The sequence below is a fragment of the Marmota marmota genome, unplaced genomic scaffold, assembly GCF_001458135.2.
Source record: "Marmota marmota marmota unplaced genomic scaffold, marMar, whole genome shotgun sequence".
In the NCBI taxonomy this organism is placed as follows: domain Eukaryota; kingdom Metazoa; phylum Chordata; class Mammalia; order Rodentia; family Sciuridae; genus Marmota; species Marmota marmota.
Genome location: NW_026000170.1, coordinates 6,199,368 through 6,216,613, shown reverse-complemented (window position 1 = coordinate 6,216,613; position 17,246 = coordinate 6,199,368). Strand labels below are relative to the sequence as shown.

The window sequence follows — 17,246 nt, the reverse complement described above, 5'->3', positions numbered from 1 at the left end:
GTCATGTATTGGAATACTTAAAAAATGCCCATGAATAATCCAAAGCTTGAGGACATGAAAAAAATTATCTTATGACTATAACAGGTATATATAGAAAAAAAGTTCTTCTTTAGCAAATTATTCACTTAAAAGTTCACTAGTTTCTTGTTTTTCTCCTTTTTTCTTCCTTCCTTCCTTCCCTTTTTTCTTTCTTTGTTGTTTTTCTATGTGTGGGTGTGTATGTGTGGCTATAGTAAAACAAAAGAAGAATCTCCATTGTCTTTTAAAAATGGCATCAAGATTCCCATGGATGCAAGTTCTACAAACATTATGGATGGCATTATCTTCCCCTTAAGAGAAAATTATTTTCAAAAGTGTTGCCAAATCTATTAAATTATCTAAGCCTTAGTCAAACACTCTACAGGCTTATTTATTTATGGTCCTAGAGGCAGGGCAATTCTAATTTCATACTCAGTCTCTATAAAATCATGCAGGTCATGCAGGTCTCTAGCAACTTGAGTACATGATGAAATGAATCCTAGGTTATAAGTTTTAACTAATGGGACAGTATGTTTTGGGATCCAAAGAAATTACCATCCAGCAAGTTTCTGAATGTTCACCTTCAATGACAAAACCCTGGACACATAAAGTTCATAATTCAAATTAGATCCACATAGCTGGGTTTAAAGCAGCCACTCTTCTCTGCAACTTCTTTAATTAACTTTTCTTTCTTTCTTTTTTTTTTTTTAATGAACGAATGTCTGATGCAGAGCCCTATAGGGTTTTCATTGAAAAGTCAAAACCAGGGCATATGTGTGCATATTTTTAGTCATATAAAACCTTACAAATCCCCATCATCCTTCCCACTCTCTAAACTCATACACTAACTCCTTCAGATATATACACTGAGGTTTGTAAGTAGGAAGAGCTTAAAATAAAGTGACTAACATTTTACAACTTTGAAATATCAGCCTACAAATAGCTCTAAGAAAACAAAAGTATATGGAGAAGATGAATGCATTCCTTTGTCCCTCAGGGGAATGTGGCTTCACAGCAAGGGCTCTTGGTGTCCTGCCTTTCCATATTCACGTGTGCCCCAAGTTCACCAGCCAAACGCTATTCCTTCTTTCTACAGATTTCTTTGGGCAAACAGAATATCTGCCATCAAAATACAAGGCACTTTTGGACTGCAAACTTTTTGAGAAACATGAAATTCTTATAACCTTTCCATTTATTAGAGTAATAAAAATTTACTCTAAAAACTTAAGCAGGTATGTTAGTGTACACCTGTAACCCCAGCAACTGGGAAGACTGAGGCGGGTGGGGGGAGGGGGAATCACAAGTTTGAGGCCAGCCTCAGCAACTTAGTAAGATCCTATCTCCGAATAAAAAATAAAAAGGTCTGGAGTTGTAGTTCAGTAGGAAAGCATCCTGGGTTCAGTCCTTACTACCAAAATAATAAAATAATAATAATTAGAGTTATGAGTTGGTTTTAAAAGTGGCTGTGAAAGGAGACCACACCATTATAGAAAAAGAAAAGAAATCAAGATCGGTTGATATACACAATAATTACTGAGGGAAGGGAATATTAGTGCCAGGCACTGGGCTAGCTTCATTCTGCCAGTGGTGTATCTTCATCCCCAATTTGTAACTGAGAAAAATGAGATTGGGAGCAAGCCTAGGACTGGGGTGAGAGGAGTAAAGCATTTTCCTTAGGTTTAAAATTTAAGGGGCACCAAGGAGTTCAATAATTATGATAAATACTATTTTAATGCAATATTTTAAAATATTAATACAAAACATCCATGTTGAACAAAATATCAAGGTTTTAAATAAGGTTAAGACCTGAAAAGGTAAGAATAAGGTGGATCTCTTGAGGTGAGTGTGCAAGTCCAGCATCAGATGATATTTATATATATCAAACTTCAAAAAATTGGAGGATAGTCAGGTGCAATGACATAAGCCTATAGTCCCAGTGACTCTGGAGGCTGAAGCATTAGAGTTGCAAGTTGGAAGCCAGCCTCAGCAACTTAGTGAGACCTTCAGCAATTTAGCAAGACTTTGTCTCAAGTAAAAAAAAAAGAAAAGAAAAATAGGACTGAGAAAGTAGCTCAGTGGTAAAGTAGCTCAGAGTATTTGTTCAATACTCAGTACCAAAAAAATTAAATTAAAAATCAGAGGGATATATTAATACTAAGAACAGAGTTATCTGACATTCATATTTAACCTGGCATTCTGCATTTTTTGCACTAAATGTGGCAACCCTACCAGCAGAGAGAACAGTAATTCTCAGGATTGTAACTTAGGTTATTACTGCCACATGTGGGAGGATTCTGTAAGCAGAGGCAAATGTGGGGATTCTATACCACATGTGGCATCAATTGCCTGAGACTCTCAAACAGATGTCCCTACTTTGTGAGGTAGGATCACTGTGGGAGACACACAAAAAGTGAAAATGCTGGGCTTCACTTCTGGGGTGCTCCTACTGCAAACAAGTAGACTAGAGCATGGGGCCAGCACTACTAATGACTGTGCAGGGGGACTAGCACTTCACAGGGCTGAGCACTTCAGAAGATGGAGGAAGCAGCACATTTGGGCAGCCAAGCCATATCACAGAGGGGTTGGAAAATTTAGCTGACCTTTACCCTGGCTCAGAATCAGGAGTCATTTTGAGCCACCAAAAGCAAAAAGGCATCAAGACAGGAAGTGACAAAACGGGTTCCAGGAGAACGGGTGTGAAGTGGGACACTCTTTTCTTTATGATGCAAAAGGATCAGTTTGATCTGTTCCCAAGGTAATATTAACAGATGATTCTTCACAGTGTGATTCCACTCACTGTATTTTATTCTGCAAGCCAAGAAATCTCTGGGGACAGTAGATTCCATGCCACCATTGTTAGGATTCTGTTTGTGCAGTCAAGTTTCTCCAACCTCCAAGTGTTTGGCTGAAGTCAGCTCAGAAATGCAGTTGACTTGGGTGCCATGTTTGTTGTCACTGTTTAGGGAGGACAGGAATTTTTAAGCAAGGACTAGAGTTTAGAGAATTTGAGCCATTGTCAAGAATAGTCAATTCATTCACCCTTTGTTAGCTCTAATTTCTTTAAACAAAGTTATGTACATAGGGATAACAGTAGCAGTCCTACAATGCTCAGGTTTGCACCGCATATGGGGACTTGCAAATCATCAGGCCATTCTTGGCTCTGCTCTGTTATGTCTGCATTTGAAAATAATTTTAAATCGTCAGCCCAAATTGGACAGGAAGCTAATCACTCAGAGAGAGACAGATAGACAGAGTAGCCTCCCAGTGTCAGCCCCCTTATGATTAGGCTCTGTGATCTTAGACTAATGATTTACCCCACTTTTTTTTATGTCTGAGTTTTTTCTTAAGCACCATGGATAGCATAATATATGCTCTGTCTTCTTCACAAGGTTAGCAGGACCATCAATCATGATGTCAGTGTGCTGGAAACAATAAAAGGCATTAACAGTATTCAGGGTAATTAGGAAAGTATTTTTGCTATGGAAAAATGAAAGAACTGATTTAGAAACTACACTGAAACTATTTTCGGATCACCTGTGATTCTGCTTTCTCCATTCAGGCAGATAACATATGCAAACCTTGCCAAAAATGAGACTCCAAAAAGGAAAAGTTATTTCTCTTTAAGGAAAGAATATTTTGGGCAGTTCATTTTAAATAGACAACCAGTCTGGGATATTTTTAAGAAGTTAAATAAAGGGCAGAAACTCCAGTTTGGTCTTTTACATAGTGTGTTCTTGCATAGATCTGTTAAATAACTAAGGATTTGACCATCATCATGAGCAAATTCTGGTGTCCCAGGGAGTCACCCAGAAGTCTCCCTCAGGACTCCCTCATCCCCACTCCAACACTCCAGCCTCAAATTGAGGTCATGACATAATAATAAACAAAAGTGTGTAAAATCTGTCATCTCTTGCTCCCTGCTTTTTGCTGAACAAGAAGGAAACAAAAGCCAGTTGCAACCATCCTCTGCCACTTCCCCCCAGAGGAACCCACAGCTTCTTCAGTGTCCAGACTCATCATCCATAGAATGAAGGGCCAGGGACTAGCTCCAGAACTGTGGAATTTGGGTGGTGGGGGAGCAGAGAAACCCTGGAGAACATGTAACCACTCCCCCTCTTGCAGAGAAACCTCAGTGGCTCTCCAGAAAAGGCTGGGATTTGGCCGTCAGTCAGGTTTTCTCATCTCTCCATCGTGGATAAGTGCTTGCTGTGTGGGATTAGGGTTGACATTAAAGAGATAAGATCTGTAGCTCTGTTCAGCACAGCCCCTGAGCAGCAGTTAACTCAGTCAAAGGTGGCTGTCTCTCCTTTCCCACCTCTTCATTCCCCTCAAACAGGAGGACAGCAAGGTCCAGAGATAAAGTGACTGATTCTGATCACCTAGTTCATTGGTATCTGACAGGCTCTTGCAGTTTCCCAGTCCAGGTATTTTCCATTCCATATTGAAACCATCTCCCATCTCTAAAGTCCCTGGAGTCTGGTGGTGATAGAGTGTTTCATGTTCTTCTCTTTAAAGGCTATCTGTAAAATCTCAAGTTTGAGGTATATGTCCTCTGTCACTTTTTGTCCACAGACCTTGCGTTATTTTCTTGGACCTCTTCCCCACTCATCTTCTTTATCTTTGCCTGCGGTGAATGAGGCTGCAATAGAGATAGCCATTTAATAAATACTGTTATTAAAAAAAAAGAAGAAGAAGAAGAAGACAGGCAGGAGTCCTCTCTCACATTGCTGTGGGCGCCTTTCCTAGTGGCCATCTGTTGTGCTAGGGAGGTGCCTGTTTACTAAACTTTATTTGTTTTAGTCTTTGAGTGTTATTTTACAAAACACATTCAGGATGGATCCATGGCTTGGATGGATGAGGGGAAAGAGAATACATTTCTTGATTTGGATTTTTGTAAGAAAGGCTTTCTTCCCCCATCTTCTGGCTTTAAACTCAAGTTTCGTCTGCCAAAGTATCAGGTGTTGTCCCGAAGACCTTCATATTTACAGGTGAGCTCTACATAGAAGAATTGAGCTATTAACTAAAATTTTGCTTTTTATAATTAGTTAGTCTTCAGAGAAAACATAATATTTTATTTCAACATTTTTTTATAGTAACCTTTTGCTCCTTTGAAAAATAAAGACTCATCTACTTGGACAAAGATCTTCCTTCTCTATTTCTCACTCTGTCTCTCCATAGCAACTTCCATATGACTTACAGAAGATGAATACAATGTACACAAGGTATTAAAGTTTATATACTGAATACTATACTATGATACCAAATCCCTAATTTACAAAACAAAATAGTAAGAAAAATCAACTTTGAAATCTCGGAAAATGAGCACTTTCTCGCCCCCACCCCCCAGTACTGAGGATTGAACCCAGGGGTGCTCTACCACTGAGCTACATCCCCAGAACTTATTTTGAGACAGGGTATCCCTAACACCCAGGCTGTCCTTGAACTTGTGATCTTCCTGCCTCAAGCCCCTGAGTCTCGGGAAGCATAGGCGTTTGTCACCATGCCCAGCTGAAAATGAATGCTTCTTAAAAGCCTGTTTCCATTCCAGCCCCTCACCCCACCCCAAACACATCATCCCTAAAAGGTGGTCATTCATGCAGACCCTAGAGTTATTAATCTACCATCCAGCCCTTCCACCAGACCCACAGATGCACATCAACACTATTCCAGCACCCGATGTTAACATGTGAGACATGGCTGTTAAGAAGGCAGATGTCTATCACTCTCTTCCTTTCCCTTGAAACTACCTTGAATGTATGAGGGATCTTCAAAATACTGTGTAGCTGTGATTCCAGTATATTGGATACGTGAGGGGCTAATCAAATGCCCGGTCTTCAAATTGTTGTCATTTGAAAGAAGTGGAAATCAAAATCACCAGAATGGCAGAAAGCAATAATGTGCCGTGCACTCTATCTCCAACACATTTTGCTGTCCTTTAAACCCATGATTTAGACAATAGGAGGGAGGAGGAAAAAATTATCTATTGATCCAGCAGTCACCGTATCATATTTGGAAGGTTGCCTGCCGACCGTCAAACCTCACATATAGAAATCATGTCCTCATTACAAATAGCACCATTATTTATAAAACATTGAATGTTCCATAATACCATTGTATGATGTGTAAATCATAGTCAGAGCATGTGCACCTTTCTAAATATTTCCCTTTCACTAGCTCAGGATATTTGTCTTGAAAAAGAAAGCAGCAATATCTCTTTAGAGTGGATAGAAGTGGAGAAGTGACCATAAAGTAAATCCATGATGGGTACACTCTGATGACATCAGAACCCACTTTTCCTGGACTCTGGGATGGTAGTGGGGAGAGAGAAAAGGGTGGTGAGAGGAAAAAAGATAATATATCTTAGACTTCCTCTTCCAGACTGCATCAATGATCAAGGAGTCATCAATATGTGACCTAAAAATAACAGAGTGGTATTGGTGAGACTTCCATTAGCATATATGCTCCTTGACTTATGATGGGGTTATATCCTGAGACACCCATTGTAAGTAGAAAATGCATTCAATACATCTAACCGACCACACATTAGAGCTTAGAAACACAGTGCAGCTGACACTATCACTGGGTTATCCTCATGACTGAGTGGTTGGTCGGGAGCTGTGGTGTAGGCCACTGCAGAGCATCAGACCATGTATTGTGCATACTGCCAATAAAAGATCAAAATTCAAAGCACAGTTTCTACAGAATGTGTATGTCTCATGCCATGATGATGTTGAAAAGTCATTAGTCGAACCATCTTAATCTGGATATTATCTCTATAATCACATCGGTACCTACACACATGAGCAATGTGCAAAGAACTGGCTCAGGGAGATGAGGGAAGATCACTATTTCTTCCATCTTCCCATCGACCTCTCCAAGTCCTTTCAGTAGTGGCTGTTTTTCCTTCTGACTCTTCACTCTTCTAATCCGGCCAAGGAACAGACTTGTGATCACATCCAAACCAGGGCTAGTCAGCCATGGGTTTGAAGATTATAGATGGAACTATTAGGAACCAGGTATATTTTTTCTTACTCAGATTTATAAACAGGTAGCAAATAAACCTTGAGCTAGTTAGGGAATCTCTGAAAAATATACCCTATAAAAAGAGAAGCATAGATGAGAGGAAGAGAGAGGGGAGAGAGAGGGAAGAGGAAGAGGGAGGGAGATAAGAAAAAAGAGAGGTTGAGAGAGAAACTGGGGCAGGAAAGGAATGAACAGTTGGGGAAAGGAAATAAGAAGGAAGGGAGGGGAGAAGGGAGGTTCTGGAGTCAAATCAAAGTGGTGCATATATTCTAATAGTCCATTCCAGCTGCTATAACAAAGTGCCATAGATTGGGTGGTTTATCACAACAAAAATTTATATCTCCAAATTATGGAGGCTGGAAAGTTTTAGATACAATCACCAGCAGTCTAGGTGTCTTGTGAGGTCCTACTTCCTGGATCCTAGAGAGCTATCTTCTTGCTGTTTGTTCAAATGGCCAAAAGGGGAAGGGAGCACCCTGGGGTGTTTTTTTATGAGGGCACTAATCCCATTCATGATAGTTGTACCCTCATGACCTACTCACTTCTCAAAGAAGCCCACCTTCAAATACCATCACATTGTGAATTACATTTCAACATTTCAAATTTGGGAAGATAAAAACATTCCATCCATAGTATATACCAACTTGTAAAATAACTGTTTATCATTATATCTATAGAGCTTACAGTTATGAATACCTAAAATATAATAGGCATTCAATAAATTCTGCTAAATCAATGAATGAAACATTTAGCCTCCTGAATCCAGTTGTAACTAAAGTATAGTATATTTTAGTGGATTACCTTGTAACATAAACTAATAAATCCTCCTCCAATGCTTGTTTTTGTTTTCATGTTACAGGTTATCTAACCCAGGGTTTTGTACATGTCAGGAAGGTAGGTGCTCTACCACTGAGCTAGAACCCCAGCCTTCTGTGTTTGTTAATGTTGGATTTCTGTTGCTCACATCCCAAAAGGCCTTGCTAAATCAGAGGTGTTAAAATACCAGGGCAAAGGTAATTTGAAAGTGTGGTGGGGTTGGAAGGTGAAGACCTCAGACAACATTCCCTATAGACACAGCCTGGAACACGTGTCTGGGAAGTCAAGCCTGGGCAGGGCATTCAAGTTCATTTACAGATTTGCCTCCAACACTAATCATTACCCATACTCTAAATCCTAATGCCATGTCATTTATGGCTCCCCTTAATCCAGTTCATCATGAACTTTGATAATTTTCCCATAAATAAGTCTTCAGTATTCATATCATTCCTTCAATCTCTCTGTCCATGGCACCCAGCCACCCCAGTGTAGACCTCCATCCATAGGGTTCTTGGGTGATTTCCTTGCTCTTCATTCTCACCATGGCTGCCTAAGACTGAGCTGCTATTTCTCAACAGTCCTTGATTCTTACTTAGTTATTATTGGAGCCGTGTTTTCTACTGAATTCTTTGGTCTATATTTTAAGACTTTAGCTTCTGATCTCCCTTTCATAAAAACCATATCTTTAGTCTCAACAACTCACAACCTTTCTTCCTTTGTTTTGGCCCATTGTGCCTAGCTAGAAGGGGTAATTCTCCCTTCTACCAACCACTCACTTAGTGAGTGGGGTTCAATCCATTCTTTAAGGAAAAGCTCAAAACTTCTCCCTCAGGGAGTCTCCAGAGACCTATCTAGCCCCTGAAGATATTCTCCTCTGAACCCTTCAATTAGGTATTACACCAAACAATTCGGGTGTTAACAATATGCTATCCTGCATTATTTGCCAAGTTTTCATGTGGTTGCCGAATAAAATCCAAGCATTTTGTAGGTCAAGAATGCCTGGTTTTCTTCCAGAGAAACTCCCAGCATGAAACTCATGAGAAGTGCTTAGGAAATACTTGTGTATAGATAGAAAGATGGATGGTTCAAGTAGGCATCTGGGGATAGGAAGTAGGTAAGAAAGAAATAGATGATTTGGAAAATGTGAGGTCTTAAAAATAAATTTCACCTACTACACAAATTTGCCGATCAAAGCCATAGGAAGTGGTTGGTAGGCACCTGTGCAGTGTTACAATTCTTGCTCCTTGATTTATTTTTATCAACACAGGTGTAGTCCTCAGTGATTAATTGCCAGGCAACCCTGCGTAGAAGATATTTTTCATAGTGCTACCCTCCCAACCTTGGATGATTGCTAAAGCTGGGATTAATTCACCACATATTCCTTCTAAGCCTGTAAGAGACCATGAGCTGAGCAAACTGCTAAAAACATGCCATTTCATCTTCAGAGTTGAGATGAAAGTAGTCAATGTGAAGTTCAAATTCCCATTGATTTTATTCACACAAATGCACATACATGCACACACACACACACACACACACACACACTGAATAAATTATTCATATTTCAATGTAATTTAAAGTTACATTTCATTTTTAAGTGCTGATTCCTCAAATCATTCAGCTACAGTTAAAGCCATGGGCATCTAGAGAATCCCTGGAGTCTAGCAAGTTTCCTCCATCTCAAAAGGAGGTCAATAACTGGGTCCACATTGCTGAGAGCTCACAGAAATTTTAAAAATGACTCAATGACACAGGCAGAGTCTCGTCTTAATTCATGGAAGGTGTGTTTATGTGAGGATCTTGAGACTTAGCCTCCCTGTGCCTCATTTACACATATATCAAGAGTCAGTTAATATCATAATTCCTGCATCACCCCTTTCCTGCCAGTTCCCTGAAACTCATCCCCCTCTGAGCACCTTATAGATACCTCCACTATTTATTTGTTGTTCATAAACAGTCTCCGTTTAGGCAATAATCATGCGTTGTACAAAGCTCTATAATGTTGACTTTCAGATGTCACACCATATACAAATACATAAGATGCATTCTGTGTTGTTTTGAAACTGGTCAAGAGTTTATGTCCTTTTTTCCCCAATTAGAGACCCAAGAGCTCAATGACAGGAGAGTGTCAGCCAATTATATTTCCTTAAAACTCTGAAAATCTGTACAATGTCTTTCATAAAATCAGCGTTAAGAAAATTAGAAATATGTACAGATAGGTACACATAATATATTGGATATAAGTGAAGTAATCAGCATTCTAGCTGTTCGATTTGTGCAGAGGTGGGATTGAAGGCTAGAAGTGTCTTCTCCAATGGTGAAGCAATATTGATGCCTACCTTCGTCCCCCAACAACACTTCCTAAACTCATTTTCTTCATTTCTTACACTCACTCCCTTCCTTCCTTGCTGAGAAATCTCTCCTATACATGAAGAAGATACAGACTCAATTGTATGCATGGAGTTAAGATGTTTATACATTTGGAAGAGAAAATGCAAAGAAAAGCTGACTTGTATCAAAAGAGGGAGTAGATAAGCTTAAGGACACTAGGTACGGAACAAATAGAGGTGATGCTTCTGAGGGATGGGAAGAACACTGAATGGGATAAGGAAGTAGAATGTGCTAAAGAACATCTGGGCCTTTCTGTGTGCCAGTCTCCAGCAAAGGAAAGTAAGAAAGGTGTGTGGATGACAGTGGGTAGAAGCAATACCAGGATTGGGAGTACCTGTTACTTTCTGCATGCCAGGGAACTCAAAAGATATCTCCACTCACGTGCCAGAGTCACAGCCATTTTGACTGCGCAAATCAACTCCGACCTGTCTTGTCTTTGCCAGAGCCTACAAGACCCATCTCTTCCCTTCCTCTCTGGCCCCACTACCAGCCACCCCTTCTCCTTCTTCCATTCCCCTCAAAAAGGCCAACATTGTCTGGAAAGTGACTGCACAATTCCTGATCACTGATCACATGGCATTATCACTGTAAGAGAACTAACAGTACAATACTTTTTTTTTAAATTTTATGGATAGTTAAAATAACTAAAGGCAGATGCTCCCCATCTCTCATGCTGATGCCCAACAGGCAGCTATCACCTGAACAAGAGTAAACACTGAGCGCTCCTTGAGCTTTGGTAGACTGAAGCTTCGATGAGAACATTTGAAGTCTGCACCACGATAACCATCTCTGGGGGCACTTTCTCACCCTGGGAACCAATGAAAACTTTATGAAGCAAATAGCATTTTTGCAGCATAACAGTTAAAAACTAAACTAAGTGGAAAGCAGGCCGAAACCCTGGAACACATGTCTCACATCGTCCCAAATATTCCTCACTATGTGACTCCCATAAACACCATCTGCTGTGTTAATTTGTAAAGAATTACAAGGTTCTTAAAATTACACTTTGCTCTCCGTAGCGTACACTGTGTCTATGAAGGGGGAGATTGAGAATGCATACCACATCTCGTTAGACACTGAGATCTTTTTCCTTCCTATGCTGGGTTCTTACTGAAAGTTTGCTAGGTCTGCGTGGAATTTTAAGAAGTGTGTCATGATTTATGCAGTCCAGCTGTATGGGGCAGGGGGAGAAACAAATAATGAAACAAAACTTACAGGGTGAAATCTGTGGCTAGATTGTAATCCTAGCATCTGATGCACTTTCAGACTTGTGTGCACATCTCCCACTTTTCTGGATTCTCGTGACAATATGAAAACTTTAGTTTTAAGTCAAAGTGTCAGACAGCCATAATTGGGGGAGCTTCTTGGGAGAGGGTATTTACTTCTCCACTGCTGGTTCCTGACCTCCAGGGCCTCTTTAGACTCCCTGAGCAGAGGCTGAGAATATTTCTCAGTTGTTCATCCCCGTCTACTCACAGAACCAGAGGAGAAACATCTCATTCACACACACACACACACCTCCCACACACACACCCCACACATACACACACCCATACACATACACACACATACACACACACATCTCTGACAACACAGGGCTTTAGTAACATGCTGCTAAATGTAAATTTTTAGGTGAATTAAGTCCAAAGGATATTGCTGGTTAGAAGACAGTAAATGGTGGCTAAAAATAAGTAGATAGAAGAATCTAAGGCTCAAAAATCCTTAGGCTGGAAATATAATAGTTGTCACAAATGTAGATTTCTGGTCCCTCTCCTGAGAGATTACATTTCAGTAGCTCTAGAGTGGGGTCTAGAATTTTTCTTTTTTTTTTTCATTTTTTTTTCAGTGCACAGCCTCAAACATACTAAGCAAGCACTCTACTACTGAGCTACCCCCAGCAAATTTTCTGTTTTTTTAAGAAGCATTTTTAAAATTACAGACAAATTCTGAAAAGGAGATAGTTCACTGAGTTCCAACCTGACTTCTCCAATTTGATTAATGAAAACTTCTCCAATTATGGCCCAGGGATCTGCATTTTTAAAAATTTCATGAAATTCTTTTGATCAACTTAATTGTGAACTTTGCAATCAATTGTTGGTAATCAGCCTGAAATGGGACCCAGAATTCAGTTAAGGTAATTCTACTTAATTCCTAATGAATTAGTCATTCTATCTCAAAAACATGAGGGTCTAAACCAAACTACTTAGTTATAAAAGAAGAAGAAGGAGGAGGAGGAGGAGGAGGAGGAGGAGGTCTGAAACACTGCCTGCACCCTTCAATTCTCTGAGAAATTAAAACAATACAGAACAAACAAACATACCCTGATGGAACATTTCAAAAAAGTCCCTGCACAAAGAAAAAAAAAAGTTAAACCAGCTTCCCCAAATTCCTTGCCTGTCACCTGTCATATCTATACACAGGCATCAAATAAGGAAAGCTGGGAGTGATAGACAAAAAAAAAAAAATTAAGAGATTGCTGGTCTTACCAATGCATAGAGAGCTTAAGAAAAATTTTCTAGATTACAAAACTAAAAACATAACAACATCAGGGGCTGGATCCAGGCAGTGTTTCAGAGCTTCTGTGGGTAAACGTAAGTCAGTACTCTGAATTTTCTGAAAATTTACTTCTAAGTTCCTCTTTCCATGGTGCCAACCTCTCTGCTCCCTTCAAATTATGTCCCAGTCCTCATAAGAGAAGAGCTTCCCTGAGCACCCCATAATAATCTCCTAGATGCCTACTCTGTCCTCTTTTCCTCTTTCTGAAGCATCTTCTCCAGCTCAGATCAAGCTCTGTCCCTCTCTGAATCCAAGAGCAGCTGCACAGAAGTCTCCCTTCTCTCTGCCACAGCAGAGCCGAGTCCTTTTCTGATGTCAGGGGATGCCATTCCCTTCAGACAAATCTCCAAAGAGCTGTCTCCGCGCAAGAAGGCAGAAGGTCTCACCCCACATCCATCATAGTTAGATGTCTACCTGTAGCTGTTCCCTGTCTTCCAAGTCTTGATTAAAAAAAAAAAAAAAAGGCAGGAGTAGGACTAAAGGTTTCTGCTTGTAGTTTCTCTGTTCACTAAGAATAAGCTGAGCTGAATGAACTATGGTTGCTTCCAATTATGTCATCAGACCTACAGAAAAGTGGATTTTTTTAATACTAATTGTAAGGGAAAAGAGCCTATTGGAACAGGTTGGCAGTAACTCTTAAATCGTTTGATAATGCATATGTCGATTGCATATGTAACGCTGTAAAAGTAAAATGAAAATGTTGTAATCATGTTTTGCATTTGAATGTATGTGTATATGAGACAGAGAGAAAATGAAAAATTCATCTGGTATTACTGCTTACATATGGGTACTCTCTTCTCCAGTGGATAGAATATAAACTGTGAGGAATAGACCACATTTATCTATTCAAAAGGAGTTTCTTTTGTACCGTCAAAGGACAAAATTAAAACAACTTAGCTTCAACATCATAACTGGCTTTATTTTGCATTTCTAGAATTGGCAATACTTCGTTCCATAAAATGGAATGAATCCTCTGATAAGCTGAGCAGAAGAGGTTGATTTATAGACAGAAAAAGTCTTGAAGAAAGCAAAAACAAAACAAAAGGACAGTGGATTGGTTATTTCGAAGTTATTTCCCGTAGGAGGTAGGGATGGGGGACAGAATAATAGGAAAATCACTGATAAGTTAGCAAGTTACTTCTGGTTACCTTTTTTTTTTTTTTTGTAAGAATTAATGCAGAGGGAACTTCATTATCATGCTAATTGAAATTGGCTTGTTTGTGAAATTTGGCTGTTATCTGACTCTCTAATCCTGGTGAATCAGGAGGTCAGATAAACAGTTTAGTTTCAGCTTGGTGCTGTGGAGCTTTAGCATAAGTGGCTCTATTTTAATATTTAGTGCAGCCTGTTGGAGCCTAGTGCAAGAGTTTATAAGGTCCAAAGAATGGCATCATATAATTTTTATTTAACAGTACTCAAAGTTTTGTGGTTAGTGATACGACCAATGTGGGAGTCAAAATAAGGTTATTGCCCAACTTCCCAGGCTGAGATGGGACCACAGGCCACTGAGGAAGGTGAATCCCCAAAATCGCAGTTCCTCCAGAATTTAATATTATCCTGCTTGTTTGCATTCATAGCTATCTACCTGGCGATGAACAGCCATGAAAAAGCTATAGTGCAATCTCCAAAACTCATGTTTGTTTCCCAGAGGGCTTCTGTCACTGAGACTTAGGACAGAAGGAGTTGAATGCTTTGATAAAGAATTTAAAATTATTCCATTCTATGCTCTCATATCGAATGACAAGGCCATCACAACTTCCACTGCATCCCCTACATGTTCTGCCTTACCTTCATGCCCTCTCCCATGTCTTCCCTTATTTCAAAGATTTTCTTTCTTTCTTTTTTTTTTTTTTTTCCAGAGGAGTACTGAGGATCAAACTCAGCTTCACACAGGCTTGGTACTAGTAGGGATGCTATCACTGAGCTATGCCTCCAGCCCCCTTCAAAGAATTTTTGAAGCACACACAGACTGAAGTTATACCTTGTCCCCTTTCTGTGTGATGTTGGGCCATTTCCCTAAAGTCACTAAATCTTCCACTTCATCTGAAGACTAAAAATGCTGCCCGACCCCAGATCATGGTTAAAAACTAAATGAGATAATGCAGGCAAAATGTCTATCCCTGAGTCGGCCATGAAAATGATATCCATTTAACAATTTTCTTACCCTGATCTTTTCCCTATCTTGATAGTAAGCTAATTATGGAGCGGCACAGTGTCCAGCATACGTACCACGGGTAGATGGAAAATAAATGGATTGAATGTCTGGAGAAAATAAATTGTTTTATAAGCTGGATCTGAGTTTTGCCAAGGCTTGCCATTTAGAAATTCTTGAGCATCTGAGTGATATTTAACACTCATGAAATTTTCACCAAGTTAAAGTCCATTCACGACACAATTCGAATATGAGGCAAATGAAAATGGGGAACCAGACACGGACCCTGATGTTTCACAAGTGAAGGGAGGGAGTTAAACTCTGACAACTGTGGATTCTTACACTAAGGAAGAAAGGGGAACAAATGCTGGGGACCAATCCCTCCTTCTCAGTCCTGTGCATGGGTAATGAAATCAGTAGTGAACACACCTCACTGATGATTTTAATCAAGCTGAGCACCTGTAGCTGCTGGGAAGAAGAAGTCCCCCAAGCAGCTCGAGTGGATTCTATTTTGGTCCCCCCTCACTTGGCATGTTGAGGAAGGGATGGCTTTGCTGAAATCAGGAAGCCAGATGCAGCAGGCCTGCCAAGGCTGATGAGGAGTCCTACAGGCAGCTATTACTTACATATATCTCAGTAAGGAGAAGCCACCAAAGAAGGCCTCCACAACCTTGCGACACTTAGAGATCTATCATTAGGGAATGATTGCAATCTGTAATGAATCTAGAAGTTCCCTGCTAAAATACTAACAAAATTGAGAAAGACTGTAGGTAGATAATTTGCTTCCTGGTTTTCATCCATTTCTACTGTTAGTCTGTAAACTTCATGGGATTAGTGACTTCATTTGTTTCCTTTCAGGTGTGCATTGTCAAGTCCAGTAGCTGGTATGTGAAGGAGTGACATGAAATCTTGTCACTTTGGGAAACAGAAAGTTGTGCCCTAAATGGGTAGAGCAGAAAGGTAGGATTGAAAAACTCGGCGTGAGAGGTGGGAGAAGGAAATTCAGAGAGTTAAAAAACAAACTCTGGAGCCACAGGAAATTTGTTCATTAAGGAATTTAGGCTTTAGAAATTAGAAAAATCCATGACATTAAACAAAAAAAGAGGGAGGATAAATAATGGTAGGGAGATGGGAGAGGCAGAAAAAAAAGGAAAATCAAGATATATTAATATAGTTTGAGGCAAAGGAGAGTTGAAACCTTACCCTGGAACTTGGGGACTCAATGTAGATCTAAAGCACAACAAGGGAACAGGATAACAGACCAGAGATCCAGTTACTATTACTGAAATAGAAGGTACTGATAGGTAGTCCAAAAAGAAGTCAGAAAATAGGAATCCAGAAGGGAGGTCAACTCCTGAGTGAAATCAGCTATAAGTTTAATTTGAAAATGGATCATTGTGTTCCATTTCAAGTCCTTTCATTCCCTGTGCAGAAGGCAGGCTGGCACAGAACTCAGTGTTGCCTGGCAATCCACACCTCTCTTCTCCACCTACACATCCACAGCACAGGGCCGAGCTTTTAGACCACCCGTGATGCACTGCCCTTCCCTGGCCTTCCTCCCCAACCAGAGAGAGCCACAGGAATCCTCACCCACCTGCTGGGAGGGCCCTTTCCAACCTAGCTGCCCCTCCCACCCGAGCCCCTTTTCCACAGATAAACCTAACTTTCTCCTTTCCCTTGTGATTAATCAAAGTCCACAAAATGGAAAAATGGAAAAAAAATGGAAAACAAATTCCAAACAAATGAACATTATATCCAGTCTCAGTATTAAAACTTTGTGGGTTTTTGTGTAAGGCCATCAAGTGCTGGTCAGGACAGAATCTGCAGGCTACAAATAATGCTGGTCATGATGACTTTTATGTGCCCTGGGATCTGCCACGACACTGCGCTTCAAACAACAGATCACTCCATCTAATAATAATCTATCGAGGACCTAAATGATATTGAGCTGTACAGAAGTGTGATATGGGTTAAACGGCACCTTCTTTACCAACTAATGTAATATGTTGAAGTCTGAACCCCAAGTACCTCAGAATGTGACTACAAGTGGAGATGGAGCCTTTCAAGAGGTGATTTAGTCAAAATGAGGTCAATAAGGCGAGCCCTAATTCAATAGGACTCGTATCCTTGAAGAAGAGAACAGGACACAGTCATACACAGAGAAAAAAGGACATTGTGAGAACCAAGAGGGAATTCTGACAGCCATCTCCAAGCCCTGGAAAGAGGCCTCAGACAAAACCAACCCTGCTAACAACTTCATCTCAAACTTCTAGTCTTCCAAAACTGTTGT

At 40.1% G+C, this 17,246-nt stretch overlaps 1 protein-coding gene across 4 annotated transcripts in view; it reads right to left on the bottom strand.

The window, feature by feature from the left end:
* The window catches only part of Ctnna2 (catenin alpha 2), a 992,415-nt gene that overhangs the window by 253,228 nt on the left and 721,941 nt on the right, over nt 1–17,246 (bottom strand). The gene's annotated exons all lie outside the window — the stretch shown is intronic.